Below are 19472 nucleotides of genomic sequence, written 5' to 3' on the forward strand. Positions count from 1 at the left end.
AAATTCATTGACTCTCAACTTATTATGTAAATATTAGCCTTGCTTTATCTTTGAAGAAAGAAACCCCCTTCCTCTCTCTGCCTGGAAAGCTGCCCCAGGTGTAGTTCTCTCTGTCCCTGATTCCTGCCTGATTCAATCTAGCGGCCAGACCAGGGGAAAGAGTTCATTGCTTTTCCCCTCACCTCTCACCTCTCCCCTCTTCACCTTTAACTAAAACCTCAAAACACATTTTCATTTTTCCACATGAGGGGGAACCTGTCACCTGTCTCTATTTCCCTACTCTGCCTCATTGTTCATGAAAAAGTGAGGGAGGTGCCTTCCATCCATGGGTCACTGCCCCTCCCCGCCACCCCACCCTGGTGTCAGACCTCCAGGACTCCCTAGGCCCTGGTCAGCCACTGCCTCCCTGCGATGCACTCGGGACACATTGAGCAAACATCGTGGCAAGCCCGGGCCCCACCTCACCACCAGCACTGATTACATGGCAGGGGCTCCTGAAACATGTATCGACTGATGTGGGGGCTCCAGAAACATGTGTCGACTGATGTGGGGGCGGAGGGAGGCAGGTTGGGGTGGGTGGCGCTTGAGGCTTCAACTCAGTTCTCAGATACTGGCAACCAGCACTCAGGAGTAGCCATCCACCCGCCCTGACTCCCGGTTTATTGCCATGTAACTCCCACTGTCCCTAAAAGGCTCATCAACGAGGGTCTGCCACTTAGACTAATGAAATCACGCGGCGGCTGGAAAGCGCTGACCCTCCCCACCTCCCCACCAAATAAAATCAGAAGCGAGGGGCTGCTGAAGAGGCTGGAGCTTCCTCGGCTGCCCAACCCAGCCACAGAGCAGAAGGGACAGGCAGGGGGCTGTGGGTCAGCATTCTGCCTCCAGATCCCCTTCCGAAAGGACCCCAACTCCAAGGGAAGAGGCCACTGAGGCAAATATACCCCCAAGCAGCCTCAGTGGGCTTTCCCAGGATCTCACTCTTGCAGAGGAGCAAGAGGGGAGAGAGAAGTTGAGGCAGGCTCCCAGCCCCTGCGCCTGCTGATAGATGTCCCAATCCCACCACGCTGCCCACCCCTAGCACCTTCTGATTCATCAGCAGAAGGAGGAACAGGGTTGCCTTTCCCCACCCCCCACAGGACATAGTCCATCATGCCCCTTGGCTCCACTTGGCCAGGACTCAGCCTCATGGTCGGGAGAACAGGCCACCCTGGAGCTGTGCTAAGGCCTTCCCTCACCTAGCTTTCATCTAGACCTACACACAGTCCTTGCACAATTCCTCTGTGGCCAGTCACCTGCTCAGAGATGCTGAGCTGAACAAAACCCAGGTCAGGTGTTCAAAGAACTCCCAGTCTATAAGAGGAGAGCACAGGTAGAAGGAGAGGAGTGGCCTGTGAACCAGCAGGTCATGGCCCACAAGGTGAAGCATAACTCAGCTCAGAGCTTCTGCCTGGGAGGAACTCTAGAGAAGAAGGGAGGGCTGTGGTGGGAGGGGGCTGGGAAGGGAAGAGCTATCAAGGAGCACGCATGCCTGACGCTGGGCAGGAGTGTTACACACACAACCCATCCAGACCTCACTCTGGCCGGGGATATGTGCTGTCATTACCACTGTGGGATGAGAAGATGAGTCCCGCAGTTGGTAGGGAATGGAGCCAGGATGTGACCCTGAAGTCTACATTCTTTCAGCCAACTAGGCCACTTCGGGTACCCAGGTTCAGAGATAAACACAAAAAATGGAAAGAGCAGGGGAGCATCCTAGACAAAAGGCCGTGCGTGTCCAGTAAGCACATTAGCGCCCAGCCTTCCAACAAAGGATGGAGGAGACAAAATAACAAGATTTCCTTCCCAAAGTTCAGCGCTGTCAGTCTCTGCTGGACTGGAACAGGGGCGGCTGGTGGCATTTCAGCTTTACCTCCTGGCAGGTGCTAGAGCAGCTCCAAAGGTTACACTGGATCTTTTGAAAACAGTCACTCACAAAACATCCAGACCTCCCTAAACACTCTGCATGTCCCCTAGGTCAGCCCCATGACGAGGCCGTGATCTCCGGGTCTGGGGGTCCCCTCACCTCCAAGCCCACCGGGCAGACCTGAGCCACTGGAGCCTAGATAGGCAGGGAGAAGCCTGTCCAGGTGCTTTGTGAAGCATTCTCGGAAGCCTGAGTCACTTTAGCTAATCAGATGAAGAAACAGAGAGAAAATGGGGCAAGTATTAAGTCTGGGGAAATTACATTTGTCAGCTTTGCACATACAATTACACTAACCAAATGCTTAGGATAATGCAATCACGAGGATGCAGAGTTTCTCTCTCTCTCTCTCTCTCTCTCTCTCTCTCTCTCTCTCTCTCTCTCTCGACAGTAATGAATGTGCAAGCCAGTTCTGCCACCCTCCCTACAAAGCCCAGATAAGGGACAGGCAGGACCCTGAAGGCCCATGACCCTTCCTCAGCTTCCTTACCCCTCTCATCCTTTGAGCTCACACATTGTGTAGGGAGGACAGACGGAGTCAGCTCAGAGTATGTAAGAACCAGCCCAAACCTTGGGCCCAACCCACAGGAGTCTGGAACTAATGGAGCCCTGGCATCAAACCACAATCTTACCTCTGAGTTGGTTAGTGACAGTTGGTTTACTATTCTCTGAGTACACATCTCTTGCCAAAGGCTGGGGGGACAGTTAAAACTGTGTAGGATCACGGAATGAGCACTGGACCAGGAGTCAGAAGCCCTGTGTACAATCCTGGCAGGCCTGCACTAGCAAGCTGTGGTCCTGGGGTGGGTCCTGCCACTGCCTGTCTTCTCTCTCCTCTTCTGACCACTGGGGCAGGTCAGCAAACCCACAAGTAGCAGAGCTCAGTGGAGACGCACTCATGTCAACACGGACAAAGGCAAGGAAATTACTCCTTTTCGTAGTCGAGTTTAAAGTAGATAATCTCCAGGTCCCTCCCCATCACCAGCCTCATGGTTTTAAGGGCTGAAGGGATATGGCGTGAGAGAGCCAGAGCTATCTTGGCCCATCTCTCTAATTAACCCATGACACTGCTAATGCGCCCAGGAGAAAGGGTGACAGACTGTCCATTTCCACACATGCTCCTATGATTCAAGAACAGATGCCAATTTCAATGAGAAAGTTTTATGTGTTTCATATAAATTGATTGAGTCTATTTCTGCTAAATGCATTATCCATTCACCACAGAACAACTATTAGAGTTAATAGAATTTGTAGCTAGAGCCATTATGGTCCAAGCATGCCCTTCTGGGGATGACGGCATTGTTGCAAGGCACGCTTGCCAAGGGTCTGGCCCCCTCGCTCTGAACCTGTCTTCTCATTTCTACCAGAGCCTTCTGCACTCGGGCGCTGCAGACCCGGCCAGGTTCACTTCAGCGGCACAACCAAATAGTGAGGATTGACCTCGTTCTTGAACAAATAAATGTATTCTAATCCACTCCCAAACAAATCATAGCAGCCTATCACTTGTTGGCACCTCAGACAACTACCTAGCTTGAGAAAGCTGGGATCCTGCTTTAGCCTGAGCTCTTTGCTGCATGCCAGTTAGGGAAGCAGGAAGCCCTAAGGCATGGGGAGGGCAGGAAACAAGTAAGGGTAGAGGTGCCGGGGAGCCCCACTCACCCTGGGGGGACTCCAGTTGGACTCTTGGGTTCAGTGTGTCATTAACAGCTTTCCCCTGAGATGCCCACTGTCAGAACCTGGGGCTTCCTAGTGCAGCAGGGACCCAGATCACCCCCGAGCTCTCTCCACATGTCCTCATACCATCTGCTTCTGGTCACCTTGCTAGGGCAGGGAGGACCCTGCCAAAAATGCTGCTTCCTAGTCCCTAGTGGAATCTGAATGTCTAGGAAGGAGAGGCCACACTCTGCATTTTTTAGGAGACTCTCAAGGAAAGCCTGATTTAAAAGATAGTTTAGCAACTGCAAAGGGCAGCCTGACCTCTTTAAAACAGACGAGGAGCCTAGGCCTGGGGAAGATGGGGCTGGTTCAGAGTCACATGGAATGCTTTTAAGTTTTAATCTCTCAAACAGCAAAGCATGTTGTAATCTCCTCCTTTTTTTTTTATTTTTTTTAAAGGTTTTATTTATATATTCATGGAAGACACAGAGAGAGAGGCAGAGACATAGGCACAGGGAGAAGCAGGTTCCTTGCGGGGAGCCCAATGCGGAACTCGATCCTAGAACCCTGGGATCAAGCCCTGAGCCAAAGCAGATGCTCAGCCACTGAGCGACCCAGGCATCCCCTCTTTACACACCTAAAAACCACCAGTCACTGGGCATGCTGGGTGTCAGGAACTGTCCTGGGCTCTTTTGTCTTCATGATCTCACTAGTTGGCACTATAATACAATCCCTCTTTTACAGCTGAGGGAGCAGACCCCCAGAGGATAACTTGCCTGAAGTTATACAACTTGTGTATAAGGCTTAAAAACATGGTCTTTTGAGAAATCATATGGAAAAGTTAAGCTTTGTGAGCCACGTAACATTTAGAAGGGCAAATTGTGATACATCTTCAAGGAATCCTACTTCAAGATTCTAGAGGAATCTTGTCTCTGAAAATACCTTTGTTTCTAAAGTTTTTGCTTAAAGCACCTTCACTGTTATTCAAAACGGCACACCAGGCACACATGTACCACACACACACACACACACACACACACACACGCACACATAAGGAAGCTGATAATTGCAGCTAACTGGCACCCCTCTGTGCACACTGATCCTCATGGGTGCCCATGGAATACCCTTTTGTCAGCACCCATTCGACTGGGGGAAAGAATTTAAGATTTGAGCAGGCACGGGCCACAGATAGAATCCTTGGGACTCCTTTGGGTGGCTGGCCATTTTTTCCTGTTCAACTGTTGGCTTTTTAACCAAGCGTTATGTGTTCTCTCTTAATTTACTAATTTTAGATTATCACCTATTTATAGCAAGAGAACTAGGGATGACTCATGAAGCACCAGCCTTAACAAGGCTTGTGGGCCTCCAGTCCTGGTGGCAGGTCCAGTGCCCTCCCAATTACAATGTCACTCTTCATTTGAGAGTGTCTCCCTTCCCTCCCTGGGAGCTAACACAGCCGTGCTCCGGGAAGAGAGGTACGTGGAACTAAGTCGTGATTCATGATGCCCATTACTGACGCTAATGAGTCTCTTCCAGGGAGAGAGGTTTTATACATTGGAGACCCAGTTGGCACCCCCAAGAGGTGGCCTGCGTGGTGGCCGAGAGAGAGAAAGCACATCCACGGTCCCCAGTGGCAGTACAGGGTGGAGCGGAAGGCCGAGTAGGAGGCTCACTCCCCCGACAGAGCCCCCACCAGCAACAGCTTCCAGGGCGAATATACCACATTATAGGCTGTCCCCTTAGATCTGTACATGGTCACTAAGCATGTTCAGCTTCTTTCATTGGGTCCTTACAGATCCCCAAGCTCCCCGAGGATAGACATCACTATCAGAAAGTGACGATGGCATCACAGTTTGTTTGTTTGTTTGTTATTGAAGCATAGTTGATAGATGTGACATTAGTTTCAGGCGTACAACACAGTGAGTCAGCAAATATACGTTCTGCTGTGCTCACACAAGTGTAGCTCCTATCTGGCGCCACACAACACTCATAATACTATTAAGTCTATTCCCTATGCTGTACCTCTCTCTCCTCCTTATGACTTATTCATTCCACGACTGGAACCCTGTACCTCCCACGCTGTTTCATCCACTCTGAGTCTGCTATGCTTTTCAAGAGCACAGACTACCTGTATTCAAGTCCCAGCTATGCCACTTACTTTAAGCCACTTCCTTCTTTTTTGTGTGCCTTTCCTTCCCCACATTAAAAAAAAAAAAAATGGTGCCTTTATCATTAGTGCATAGGCTTGATAAAAGGATTAGATGAGTGAATGCCTGTCCCAGGCTGAAAGAGGAGCAGGACACAGTGAGCTGTGTGAGCCATTAATATTTTCCTCATTTCAGAAGTGAGGAGATAGCATCAGAAAGGTTGTGTGACTTGTCCCACCAATTGAGTGCAGAGCCAGGATCCAGACTCAAGCTGCTCGCTCCAAAGTCTTACCACTGTAACCCCATTCCCACTGCGAACAATCCCAAATATCACCCAGCTACTGGCAAGGGAGAAGCTCTAGCTGCATCCAGGTCAACCAGTTTTCTCTTTCCAACTCAGGAGACCCAACTCAGCATTCAACACAGAAAACATCATTGCTTTCTAGTCAGTGTTTTTAGAATTCCCTGAATCCCAATCCTTAAAAAAAAAATCATGGGAGCCTGAGTTCAGTTCAACAAGCTTAATGAGCATGTGCCATATGCCTGCACTGTGCCAAGCCCTGTGCTGGGTACCTCGGGACCTGCAACTGGGAATGAGCCAAAATGCCACTCTTTAAAAATGCACCACCCAGAGTTGGGTCCACATAAACCTGGTATGAAACCACTGCTCTCTCAGCACATGGGAGATTCTGGTTCCCTTTCCAATTTCTAACTCTTATTGCATCTGGAATTAGAACACGTCCCCCACTCCATGGCTCTGACTTCATCCTGTGCTGGATGGTGAGGAGGTCTCCATCCACGATTGGTGCATTGCAGATTCTACTGAAATGATCATTATTTTTTAAAAGAAATCTAGTGTCCTTTGAGAAAGGAAAGAATCTATGCTGTTACTGCAGAACTTCCCAACCATGTGTCCCACTGGAGAAACAGCACAGTATCATCCAGCTCTGATGGACTCAAAACCACCTCATGAACAGCCAGTCTAATGCTACATGGTGTTTGAAATCATGGTAAAGCTACAGACAAAATGCCTTAACACCAAGCCATGGCTCCTGTTAGCAGAAGAGAGGATTCACTGCCTTTCTCTCTCCTGAATGGCCTAAGAAAACATGTTGCTTTTACCCATTTGTTTCAGTGAAAGGTTGCATATGTGGGAGACAACAAATGATCCAAGAACTCTGGTCTCAGCATGGCTTGATTAAGATCATTTAGCTCCAAGACCAGCAGAACACAAAAGGCCCCTCCATCAGTGCAAATACATTAAGCATTTGTTTGAGGGGGAAGACCACTTTTAATTATCACCCTACTCCCAGACTTGCTGGTTCAGCCTGCAAAACAACCCTGCATCCCCTTGGAGCCTATTCAGATTTCTGCTTGTTGCAGCAAAGCTTCAGTGGTCCTGGGCAGAGAGATGTTTTGTTTTGTTTTGTTTTTGTTTTGTTTTGTTTTGTTTTGTTTTGTTTTGTTTTAATTCATCTGGGCCTAGAGCTGGACAGAGGAACTATGAGGAGAAAGGCTGAAATACTAACTCTAGATCACATAAAGGGATCTTCCCCACTTGCTGCTCCATTGGCAAGAGAAAAAGGAACAAGAGGTGGAATCACCCTAGCCATCACTGAATCGAGGAGGAGACAGAAGACACCCAGAAGAATACAGCCTAGCCAGGGCCCTCCACACTGGGTGCTTACACAGAAGATGAGGAAGCCAGAGAAAGTCCTGGTGTGGAGTTTTGGGGTGGCTAGATAGTGATCTATTACCTTATAACAAGTTATCATAAATGCAGCAGCTTAAAACAACACACATGTGTTATATTAGTTTCTGTGGGTCAAGAAACTAAGCACAGTTCAGCTGGGTTTTCTGCTTTATAATTTCTCATATGGTTGCAATCCAGGTGTTAGCTAAGGCTGGGTCTCATCTGAAAGCCCAACCAGGGAAGGTGTCCCTCCCAAGTTCACATGATTGTGGCAGTTCTTGAGACACCTGGAAAGAGAGGAGGAGGAAGGAGAAAGAGAAAGACAATCTGCAAGCAAAATGAAAGTTACAATCTTATGTAATGTAATCATGAAAATGACATCCCATCACCATTACCATATTCTATTGCTTAGAAGCAATACACAGGTCTCACCCATACTCAGGGAGGAGACTAAGGAAGGTCTGACTACCAGGACACAGAGATCAATGGGGATCTCCTTAGAACCTACTTGCAGTGGGCTTCTGTGTGACAGAGATCACCCAACTACCAGGAAGCTTTGAGAACTCATGGTGGAGGCTGATGGCAAGAGTTCCTGAAAGTGCTCTCAAGCCTATCAGACACTTAAATATTCACAAAATACCTACTAAGTGCCAGTCCATAGCAAGATCATAAATGGTTTGGTCAAGAATCCTGAAGACTAAGGTTCTAGCTTTGCAATTTGAGTAGAATCAAACATTCTGAGCCCCAATTTCTTCCTTCATGTGTACAGCAGGGATAACAGTTATCTGCCACAGTTCTTTCTCAGAGCAGCTATTGTAGTGAACAAATGCGCTCATTTCTAGCAGGCTTTAAAAATATACTAATATAAAATGTAGTTGTGATGTTGTTATTAACATTATTATTAAAATATATAAGGAAAAAGATTGGGCCAGTTCGCTCATCCCTCCATATGTTGTCTTCTATAAATTTTCAGTGTATTTACAATCATCCTCCTCCCCAAATTATGAGCCACGCACCTTTGATAATATGTAAGTGTGTGTTCTGAATATATTTTTCCTTGAATTCTTTTGCAAAAGTTTCAAGCAAATCCCAGCTCTGCATTCTTAAAACTAAAAAGAGGAAGGGCAGTATTTTGCACTGTGGGTCCTCTTGTTCAATCAACACAGTTCATCTTCAATTTGCAGATGAAACCCTCAAACTTCATTTGGGGGAAATGAATGACTTTTGTGGGGCCATAGAGGATTGCCCCATGAAGACCCACTCACCGATATAAATTGAAAGAGGATTTTTAGTCTTTTAAAGCTTGTCAAGATCTCAGTCATAATGGGGCCTCCAGAACTTTCTCCAGGAACAGCTTTTTAAACAAATCCTGGGAGATTAGATCTGAGAGGCCTGATTTGGTTTTTATAGAGAATATTGACAGTATCTTCATAATAGTGTGAGCACAGTTTACACATTTAGTTATTATTTTTTAAGTGACTGACAAATTGGTCCTATTCCAGGATTAATGTTAACAAGTGAGGAAAATAAGCACAGCTTGGGCTTGTCCAGCAACCTAACAGAATCAGGAAAACACTCCGGGGCCTCAGTTGAGCTTCCTAGAACATTTCCTCAACTGGCTTTATGACTTTGATCCTCCTAACTAGTCCATACAGTCTATCAATTGATAGTTTCCATCAGTCATCAGGTCAGTAGAGTGTCCATATTGCTAAGGGATAGGATTCAAGTATTCTCTTTTTTTAAAGATTTTATTTATTTATTCATGAGAGACACACACAGAGAGAGAGAGAGAGGAAGAGACATAGGCAGAGGGAGAAGCAGGCTCCATGCAGGGAGCCCGATGTGGGACTCGATCCCAGGTCTCCAGGATCAGGCCCTGGGCCGAAGGCAGGAGCTAAACTGCTGAGCCACCCAGGCTGCCCTCAAGTGTTCTCTTAAAGACTGTGGGGCTCCCTACATTTCAGTAATATGGGTGTGGTTATATGTATAGGAGTGTGTGCTGGTATGTGTGTGAATGACTATGTGAAGATGTGTGATGTCTCCTCAGGACCCTACCCCTTTCTGTTGTGCAGTTGTGGCTAAGAGACAAAATACCTTTCAACAAACACCTGTTTATACCACCAGGACTACCCTGGCTCTTTCCAACCTATATTGCTCTAATTCTACTACAAGAACACAAAGGGCCAATAGTGTTCCCACCAAACCACACACAGTACCCTCAGCATGCATGATTTCCTCCTTCTGATCCCTCAAGTGGATTTGAGGGCTGGTATTTGACCTACCCTCTTCTATCTCTCTTGTTTTGTTTTTCACTCAACAAAGGCTTATTAACTTCCTTCTTCATGACTGGCACTGTTTTAGGTCCTGGAGACAAAGCAGTGAACTAAATCAACTAAGCCTCACTTAGCCTCATAAAGTTTATACACCAGAGAGGTGACAGACAACAAACAAGTATACAGGTGATATATTTCAAATAGTGATGTTTTGTGAAGAAAATAAAGCAATTTAAGTAGACAAGTGACAGTGGCAGAGCGTATGTGGTGTGTGCATATGTGCCATAATGATAGGGGTGTTAACAGAGAAGACTTCAGGTTCCTTCAAGTATGTGTCAGAGCAGAACCAGATAATAATATTTGTTACTAACATTAAGGTCCTACTTTTTACCCCTAGGCTAACACAGCCTGGGAAAACCTCCAAGGCCCTAATGATGTAGCTACAACTCTCATAAACACTAAAGGCCTTGACCATGAACTGTGTATAGATATAGCTGAGGGTGGGTGAAGAAAGGGGAGCATGCCAGGGCTGACCAGGCCAGGACGAGGGAGTGACCTGATGCCTGGTTCCCCACCAACATCGCTATTTGAGGGATAGCAGCAAGAGTCTCTCTCTGGTCATTGGTTTTTTTACCTCAAGCAGGTGGGAGATCTTGATTCTAGAAGTGTCCATTCAAGAAGGACAAACATTATATGGTCTCATTCATTTGGGGAATATAAAAAATAGTGAAAGGGAATAAAGGGGAAAGGAGGAAAAATGAGTGGGAAATATCAGAAAGGGAGACAGAACATGAGAGACTCCTAACTCTGGGAAATGAACTAGGGGTGGTAGAAAGGGAGGTGGGCAGGGGGTAGGGGTGACTGGGTGACAGGCACTGAGTGGGGCACTTGATGGGATGAGCACTGGGGTGTTATTCTATATGTTGGCAAATTGAACACCAATAAAAAATAAATTTATAAAAAAATAGAAGTGTTCATTCAGATTGAAGTAGGACCCAGACAATGGCTGGGAGCCCAAGGAGGGGTCCAGTCCCATAACAAAAAGCACTTTATAGATGATTGCTGACATTAGTTTGGTGGTCCTATACATGACTAGTGTCATTAACTGAGTGCCTGATGATGGGGTGATACACATCTCTGTGATCTTCTTGGCCTTTTTCCATGCTTGTTTCTTAAGATGCTGTATCTCAGGCCACCATGGGAGCATCATAGGCAGGAATAAGAAAGAAGTGTCTCTTCTCCCTCTTCTCTCTCTCTAGCCCTCTCACTCAGATACATTGTCTTCTCTTCTTGGTCCACCATTTGGTCCTATTTCTTCCACCACTACTCTCCCTTTTGCCCTTGACATTTGGATTTTCCACCTCTCAGGTATCCTTCTTTCCAATTCCCAAGAGGGTCCAAGACCCAGACCCAGAAATCAGGACATTTGTTCTTTCTAGTTCCAAATTACTTGGCCAGTTGGGCTGCTAGCCCTTTATCTGTCCTTCTGTCAGAAGTGTTCCAATCACAAGGGCCTTATAAGGATTTTGCCCTTAATGACTTAGAACCAGACAATAAGCAAGAACTACTACTGGCTTCCTGTACTATTGCCCCTCTCTCTGGAGGCAGTGAATCCTGTTAACATAATGCCTATGGCAAAGTACCAGACTGTCTCTCCCCTGTCCAAGTCCATGGACAAGAGCAGATAAGGGCAGAAATCAATGACTCTTCAGGCCTGCATGTGGTAATACTGGTGTTTGAACCACCATCACTTTCCACTTGAAACTTAAAACCAAATCCATTATGTGTAACCCCCAGATGGGTGAGTCTACAACACCCCTCTCCCTACCAAATACTTTATTAACACAACTCTGGCCTGAAGCCAACTTGGGAATAACAAAATTAGCCCCGAGGACTCCCTTAACTTAATTTTTACAGCTATGCTTTCAGGAGAGTGTTTTTCCTGTGACCTTTCTCTTCTCTCATGTGTTACTGACTTTCCCTCAGGGAGCAGGGGGTGGCTGAGAACACAACACAGTAGCCATCACAGGAGCCATTAAAAACTCCCTCGGATTGCCGGGTGTCAGAGCTGTTTAGGGTAATTCCGTCCTGAAAGCAGCTTTTATCTCGACAGCCCTGACTTGTTTCCCTGTTGATGGGGATCTGGCTTGCTCAGAGATTCCCTTCTATGAAGAAATATCTGCCTCCCAACAGAGAGGGACATGGGCTTCTAGTCTTTGTTCTCTGGGAGACCTCAGCATTTTTAGGCATCCTTCCAGTCTAGTGGAACTGTGTGAGGGGCAAAGGAGACAATGATGTAAAAGTAAAACACAGACCATGTGCATGAAAATATCTAGCATAAAAGATAGGGCTGGTGTTTTCATTATTGTTATCACCTCCTAACTTCACATCATCAAAAAAGAACAAAAGAAAAATGGCCAGAAAGCTTTGCACAAATGAACATGGTGTGTGTGTGTGGGGGGGGGGGGGGGGTGAGTGTGGTATGTGTCCGTGACAGTTTGTGTGATGAGTGTTAGTGTGGTGTGTATGTGTATGAGTCTGTGTGATGGGTGTATGTGTCATATGTGTGGTGTGAAAGTGTGTGTTATGTGTGTGAATGTGTGAGAGTTTGTGTGGTGGGTATGAATGTGTGTGGTATGTGAGTTTGTGAGGGTGTCATTGTGTTGTGTAGGAGTGTGTGTGGTGTGTGTGTGAGCATATGAGAGTTTTGTGGGGGGTGTATGTGTGTGTGTCATATGTGGTGTGAGAGTGTGTATGGTTTATGTGAGTGTGTCATGTCTGGTGTGAGTGTGTGTGATGTGTGTGAGTGTGTGGTACATGTGAGAGTGTGCATGTGGGTTTGTGTGGTGGGTGTGAGTGTGTGTGTGAGAGCATGTGCATATGTGTGCATATGTCATGCAAAAATAGTCTGAGAAGCAAACTAGAACATGGGGAATTCACCAACTGAAAACTGACTGTGTTGCAGAAAGAGTAAATGTGACCTGCCTCTCCTCACTTAGCCCCAGATTTAATTTTTCTACATGGTCACCTCTCTGGTAAGATAAAAATGATTCTACCCTGTCTACTGATTTGACGTGGTTGTCAGGAGCTAAACTTGCTGGAGGATGGAGCTACAGCTACATAAATGCTTTGTAATTAAATACATGGAAATTAGAGGCCTAAAGGGTCCTATCCCTGTTCCCTCAAAATCATAGTAATGTCTTTCTCCCTAAGGTTAGATGTCCAGGACCTTCCATCATCTACCAAATAGAAGTACCCAAATATCAATACATTCCGAAACTGTGAAATACAGGCTTCTTGCAGCTAGCTGGCCCTCAACCTGATACAGAGATGTGGGGCCACTTTCATGCCCTCACCCAACATTGAGTATAAAATAAGATGGAACTGGAGGGTATTATGCTGAGTGAAATAAGTCAATCGGAGAAGGACAAGCAGTGTATGTTCTCATTCATTTGGGGAATATAAATAATAGTGAAAAGGAATATAAAGGAAGGGAGAAGAAGTGTTGGGAGATATCAGGAAGGGAGACAGAACATAAAGACTCCTAACTCGGGGAAACGAACTGGGGGTGGTGGAAGGGGGGAGGAGGGCGGGTGTTGGAGGGGAATGGGTGACGGGCACTGAGGTGGACACTTGACGGGATGAGCACTGGGTGTTTTTCTGTATGTTGGTAAATTGAACACCAATAAAAATTAATTAAAAAAAATAAAAAAATAAAAATAAACATAGGAGGACATGCTGAAGCACTAGGAAAGCATATGTAACAATGAGAGAGAAGAAAGTGAATTAGTATAAGTATTTATACCTGGGGCCAATTCATGAAGGGACAAATGGCCCTAAACAACTGGCTATATCTGGGTGGCACTATCAAAGGAAAAGTTAAATTATACTGAGTGGGCTGTATCCCAAAAAAGGCAGACATGATGTAACAGCAAGTTCTAGTCCATGGTCATTGGAGATGTCCCTGATATGCAATTGGAAAAAATCTGCAGCCCCAGGAGTAGAAATTCAGGTGAGAGACCTGAACAGACAGATGATATAAAAGGGCTAATCATAACAGGTGACCTCAAGTGATTCCTACTTTACAATTTTTCTCAAGGAAAAGAGAAGATGGCAGTGATGGCAGTACCAGCATAGTTGTCTATCTCTCTGAATCTAAAAGCAAAGCAACTATATATCAAAACTGAAAACCCATGGATGTTTACAACAAAATTGTTTGATTAAAAAAATACCTAAAATACAAACAGATGAGGGCAAAGTACAACAACTATAAGACCTGCCTAATTAATATCAGCATCTGAACAAAAGAAGGGAGTTGAAGGCAACAGGCTGTCTTATAAACCTGAGAACAGGATAAAAATCACTGACAGATACATGCTGGAAATGACTGGCAACCAATCTGAGAAGGATTGCTGAATCTGGGAGAGGTTTTGTCCAGTCCGGGGGTATGTGAGTACAAAGGGCTAAGGTAATGTTTGAAGACGCTAGGGTGACCTAGCCACCAAGCCTCTTTTCCAGGAAAGAGCCCATACTAAGAAGAAATTTCTAGATGTCAAATCAACACTGAGTAGGATAGGAATGATGATAGATAGATAGATAGATAGATAGATAGATAGATAGATAGATTAGATAGATAGATAGATAGATAGATAGATAGATAGATAGATATCCAGGTATATATGAAGAAAAGAAATAGAGCCAGAAACTTTTGAAAGCAAACCGCCATGTTTTTCAACACTATATGAAAAAAAGAATAGAGGGAGCTCTGTGAAATTAGAAAAGCTCTTGAACTCTAAAAGTCCTAGAAAATTAATTTCATGTAAAGATGTATAGGTATCAAGACCCATCCACATTACAATAAGAATTTTAAAAGAGCATAGAGGACAAAACAACACCCCCACAGAAAATTGAAAGAATATCAGAAAGACATATCCACAAAAGAGATCAAAATTATAGTCTATTTCCAAATGAGCTGATACTAAAATAATGATAGAAGACATGAAAAATAGCATAAGCCAGTGTTACAAAAGATCAAAAACTAAGTGGTAGAACTCAGAAAAGAATTTGAGATAAGAGGAAAAGTAATTTCAAAATTGAAGACTAAATTAGAGCAAATAAACATGACAGTTAATACCTTATAAAAATAGAAAGTGAAAAGAGAAAAATTTTTCAAATAAAAAAGGTGACATCCATCAAGATAGGCAGAGAAGATCCAACATGCAGATAACAGGAGTGCCTGAAGAAGAAGATTGGAGAAAGGGAACAAAACAAATACTTAAAGCTATAATTGAAGGAAAATATTCTTATTGAATCTAATTAATAAAAAAGCACACTGTGCTGCTGAGAATACTAATCCAAGTGAGTTATATCAAAAGGTATTCTAGTAAAATTGCTGGAAATTAAAGAAAAAGACTTTGGGCATCTAAGAAAAAACAGCAAGTGATTTATTAGAGAATGAAATTTAGATTATCATCAAAGTTCTTTAGGGGAGGTTAGATTTTATTCCATTTGACAGACAGAGAGATCGAGAACACAAGCAGGGGGAATAGCAGAGGGAGAGGGAGAAGCAAGCTTCCCGCTGAGCAGGGAGCCCAATGTGGGGCTCGATCCCAGGACCCTGAGATCATGACCTGAGCCAAAGGCAGATAGATGCTCAATTGACTAAGCCATACAGGTGCCCCCAGAGTTGTTGATAGTACTACTTTAAACCAGAAAAAAAAATGGAGTAATATATTTAATATACTCAAAGGAACAAATATTATCAATATCCAAGAACTCAAAGAATGTTATTCCCATGAGCCCTCTCTAAGGAATCTATACTTGAAATCAAGCTTCAGACAACCAAAATGACTAAAGATATATCAACATGATAGTTAGGAGCATTAAACATACGCACTTACAGAAGTGAGATGAACTAAAGGTTAATGAGATGATATGCCCAAAGAAAGTAGCTAGAGTACAAGTTCAGGAAATTATAGGAGAAAGGAAAGCACATACACCCAAAAAAATTTTTAATTGATCTCAGTTTTTATTTTTTTGTTTTATTTTATTCTATTTTTAGAGAAAGAGATAGAACACTAGCCAGCAGGGGAATGGGGGGGTGGTGGAGGTGGGAAGAGGGAGAGAAAATCTCAAACTGGCTCCAGACCCAGGGCTTGATCTCACGACCCTGAGATCCTGAACTAAGCCAAAATCAAGAGTCAGACGCTTAACTGACTGAGACACCCAGACTTCCCCTGATCTCAGTTTTTATATTTATGATGGTAAGGTAGTAGTGTTACAACTCTGATACTATTGTGTGTATTATGAAGGATAAAGTAACTGAGTAATTATAGAATATTCTAAACCCTTTATTACCTATGTTCTTGAGAACCGAGATTCTCAGTGTTGAAAAAAGAAACGCAGATGTAAGAGAAGAGATTAAATTTAAAATCTTGTAGTCCTGAATTTGAGCTGGAAGTATTGTGAGCCCATGAGGTATTTTGTCATTTACATGTGTATCTTCTTCATATGAATGTATGTTTTTACTGACACACATCTTAGCTCTGTCCTGTAAAAAAGCCTAGAAACAATCACCAGCCCAGTAGCAGAGTCTATGGCACCTAGATTGTGTACTTACAGAATGGTTTTTCACTAAAATAAATCAAAGCTTTTGAGAAAACGGCTGAGACCAGGTCTGCGAAAGAAACATTTCATACAGATAGCAAGGAAGCAAAATAACTCAGGAAGCTATCACTGAGCAAAAATGTGATTATATGAACTTTAAAAGGATAGTAATTGTGATTAATTAAAACTCAAAAATATGTTTAAACTCATGGGTTAATAATGATATATAAACAACTAATTGGTCAACTTTAGAAGATGATAGAAAATGAATCCATCATCTTGAAAACTGTAAATAAGGTGGAAGAATTAAGCATTTATCCTGCCTTTCCTGTATGAACTGTACCACTTGGTAACAAAATAGTAGATGAAAGGGAGCATCTCTTTATATATTCAAACTATTAAATAAGAGAAAAATATATCATTTGAATATCATTATTTTGCACCTCCCAATAAATAAATGGAGCTAAGCATTAAGTTTCAATAACTGCTAACATCCAAGAAAAAGAGAAAAAAAGGCAATAATCATGGATCATATATATCTAGAAGGGGATACTGCTCCATTATTTAAAGAGGTGAGACAGATGATAGAACTATTTTAACCTCACAGTTGCTACAATACGTGTATTACTTTTATCTTTCCCTAATAAGAACAACTTGTTAATTTTCATCATGTACTCAAAAAAGGATTATTTGTTTCAATTTATAGTAAAGAATGGTGTCATATACATTTATGGATGGTGAGTGATTGTATTCACTTAGATTTTGGTCATGATTTTATTTAATGATATCTACAATGGCCATCAAAATGGTTCAATATGCCACAGCTCCCATGAAGTTCAGCTCAGTCAACAGATACAGATAGAATTTAACTCCATGGATCAGAATCAAAATGGTACAAAAGATCCATCTGCACCATTGAGTGCTCTTTTGTGGTATAGCCACGTAGGCCTTCAACATGAGGCAGATCCTTATTATTGTGATTAATAGTAATAGTTGAAAACTTATTTTCCTTGGTATCACACTTTATTTCTTTGCATTCAATTGAGCAGATGAGATGGCTTAGCAACAGTAATAAAACTAGTACAATCACTGTCTAGCCTACTTTTTAGCATTGTGCAGTATATTACTAATTGATCTGTTTCTTCTTGGAGGGTACTGCAATATACTTAAAATGAAACCCAGTGTTTAATGGATTTTTTCTTGCTCGGCTGTCTATAACCAATCAGTATTTTGATGTTTGTGGGTTCTTTATACAATTTAGATGTGAATGAGTATTAAACTAGGCTTCTAGTGTGTGGTATAAGTAGAACAAGATAAAGCAGTTGTTTTTTTTCTTTCCTAAATGACTTTTAATACAATAGTTTTGGTCTTATTTTTGTCTTATTTTTGTTGGGTTTTTTTTTTCAGGGTTTTTTTTTTTTAAAGAGAAAAGAACCAGGCTTCCTCCTTCCACAATCCCCAATCCAAGCTCCTCCTTGGGGTGCATTTGATCCTCCTATAGCTCCACAGAGCCTTGGAGAGCAATGTAGACTCTCATCTAGAGGAATATGAGGACCCTTGTACTCTCAGACTGGCAGCTCAGCATCAAGCCTATCTCACTACTGGTCTGTGACCATGGTCTCCTGGCCAAAAACCAAGGTCTTGCCTTATTGCTTCATGACCCTTCCCTCTCTCTTATATCTCTTCTTTCTGGCCTTGTAAACATTCCAGTTACTGAATTTTTCTTTTGACACATCCTGGCTCCCCATGACCTCTCTGGGGACCAGAGTCCTGATGCTGAGCACCTGCTTTCCCTGGTTTATGCCCATGATCTTCAAGCCTGCACTCTGCTAGGCTATGATACAATAGGGACACACCTCTGGGACTGAGAGTCTACCCACCAAGTATCCTAACCAGATTTTCACCTCTCCCCTCACGCTGGCCTGCTTATTCTCTGGGACTGAGCAAGATTGGTATGGTCTGTTCTGGCTTTAAGTGAGCCCACGGCTTATGGACTTGAAAAACACTTAGACTCTCAGACAAGTTCCATGAGGATTTCCTGGTGAGTCTAGCACCTTTTCAAGTTTTGAACTGGAACTCAGAAAATCAATGCTTAATTCCTGGCTCAACTGATTATTCACTCTGTGTACCACAGGTTAGTCACCTAGCTTCTCTGAACTTGAATTTCCTGATTTTTAAATTTAATACATATATAGCATCACAATTCCTGACTCATATAATGTACACATTCTATATTGAGAGGTTTTTGCCCTCTTCATGGAGGAGTTTACTTCTCAAGTGTCTGAGGTTCAGCCCTTCCCCCATCCAACATACACACAGAATGAAGCATAGAACAAGTTGGGAAACAATGGCTTCTACCCCAGGATCAAAGCTCACCTTGACTTCTCCTGCCCCCTGGAACTGCTGTCACTAATTCTCTTGCCTCTCAGGTTCTGGACCTGCCTGTTTTGATCTATAAGGTTGTATCTAATACTTTCCCCAAAGACACTTCTAAAAATCAACCTAGTGTTTGCCTACCCTCTCATGGCTCTAACTCTTTCTGCCTTAGCTTAGAACTGATCTCATGCCTACCTTGCCTGACATATGGCTAGACTTTTCCTGCTCCCAGGGTCCCATTCCAGATTCCTCCTCTGGGGCCCTCTTAGGCCCATGGCAGTTAATACCACAGACCCAGAGCAACAGTAATTTCCATTTAAATCTGTGAACCCAGCCCTCAAGCAAGGATCTGCTTATAGTCTGCTTCAGCAAGCCTTAGCCCAATGCTCAGCTGACTGTGTCAGACACTTTAGAAGGACAGTAGAAATAAAGCAGAATAGCAATTGTCCTTGTCCCATTATACAAAGCCACAGGAATCTACAGTTCTGATAACCTTAACTCAAAAAATAAATCCTAGCATTAGAGTCCTAGGAAGGCCACAGGATCAGAGACTCATGTAGGGACAATCTGAAGAGACTAGAAGTCTTCAGGACAGGAAGCTGGGAAGGGCTTGATCACCATCAAAGGATCATTGGACAAAGAAGGAAGAACTCCTAATTTGTAGTTCCTTCTCTAAGGCTGATTTACTCAGAAAAGTCTATTCCCTTTTCTAGAACATTCTTTCTCCTTTTAGATATTGAAGTATATGGGGACTTAGT

General features: G+C 43.7%; 1 protein-coding gene across 1 annotated transcript in view; it reads left to right on the forward strand.

Annotated features, from left to right (window-relative positions):
* ALK (ALK receptor tyrosine kinase) overlaps nucleotides 1–19472 on the forward strand; it is a 673225-nt gene that overhangs the window by 596203 nt on the left and 57550 nt on the right. The gene's annotated exons all lie outside the window — the stretch shown is intronic.

The sequence above is a fragment of the Vulpes vulpes genome, chromosome 8, assembly GCF_048418805.1.
Source record: "Vulpes vulpes isolate BD-2025 chromosome 8, VulVul3, whole genome shotgun sequence".
In the NCBI taxonomy this organism is placed as follows: Eukaryota; Metazoa; Chordata; class Mammalia; order Carnivora; family Canidae; genus Vulpes; species Vulpes vulpes.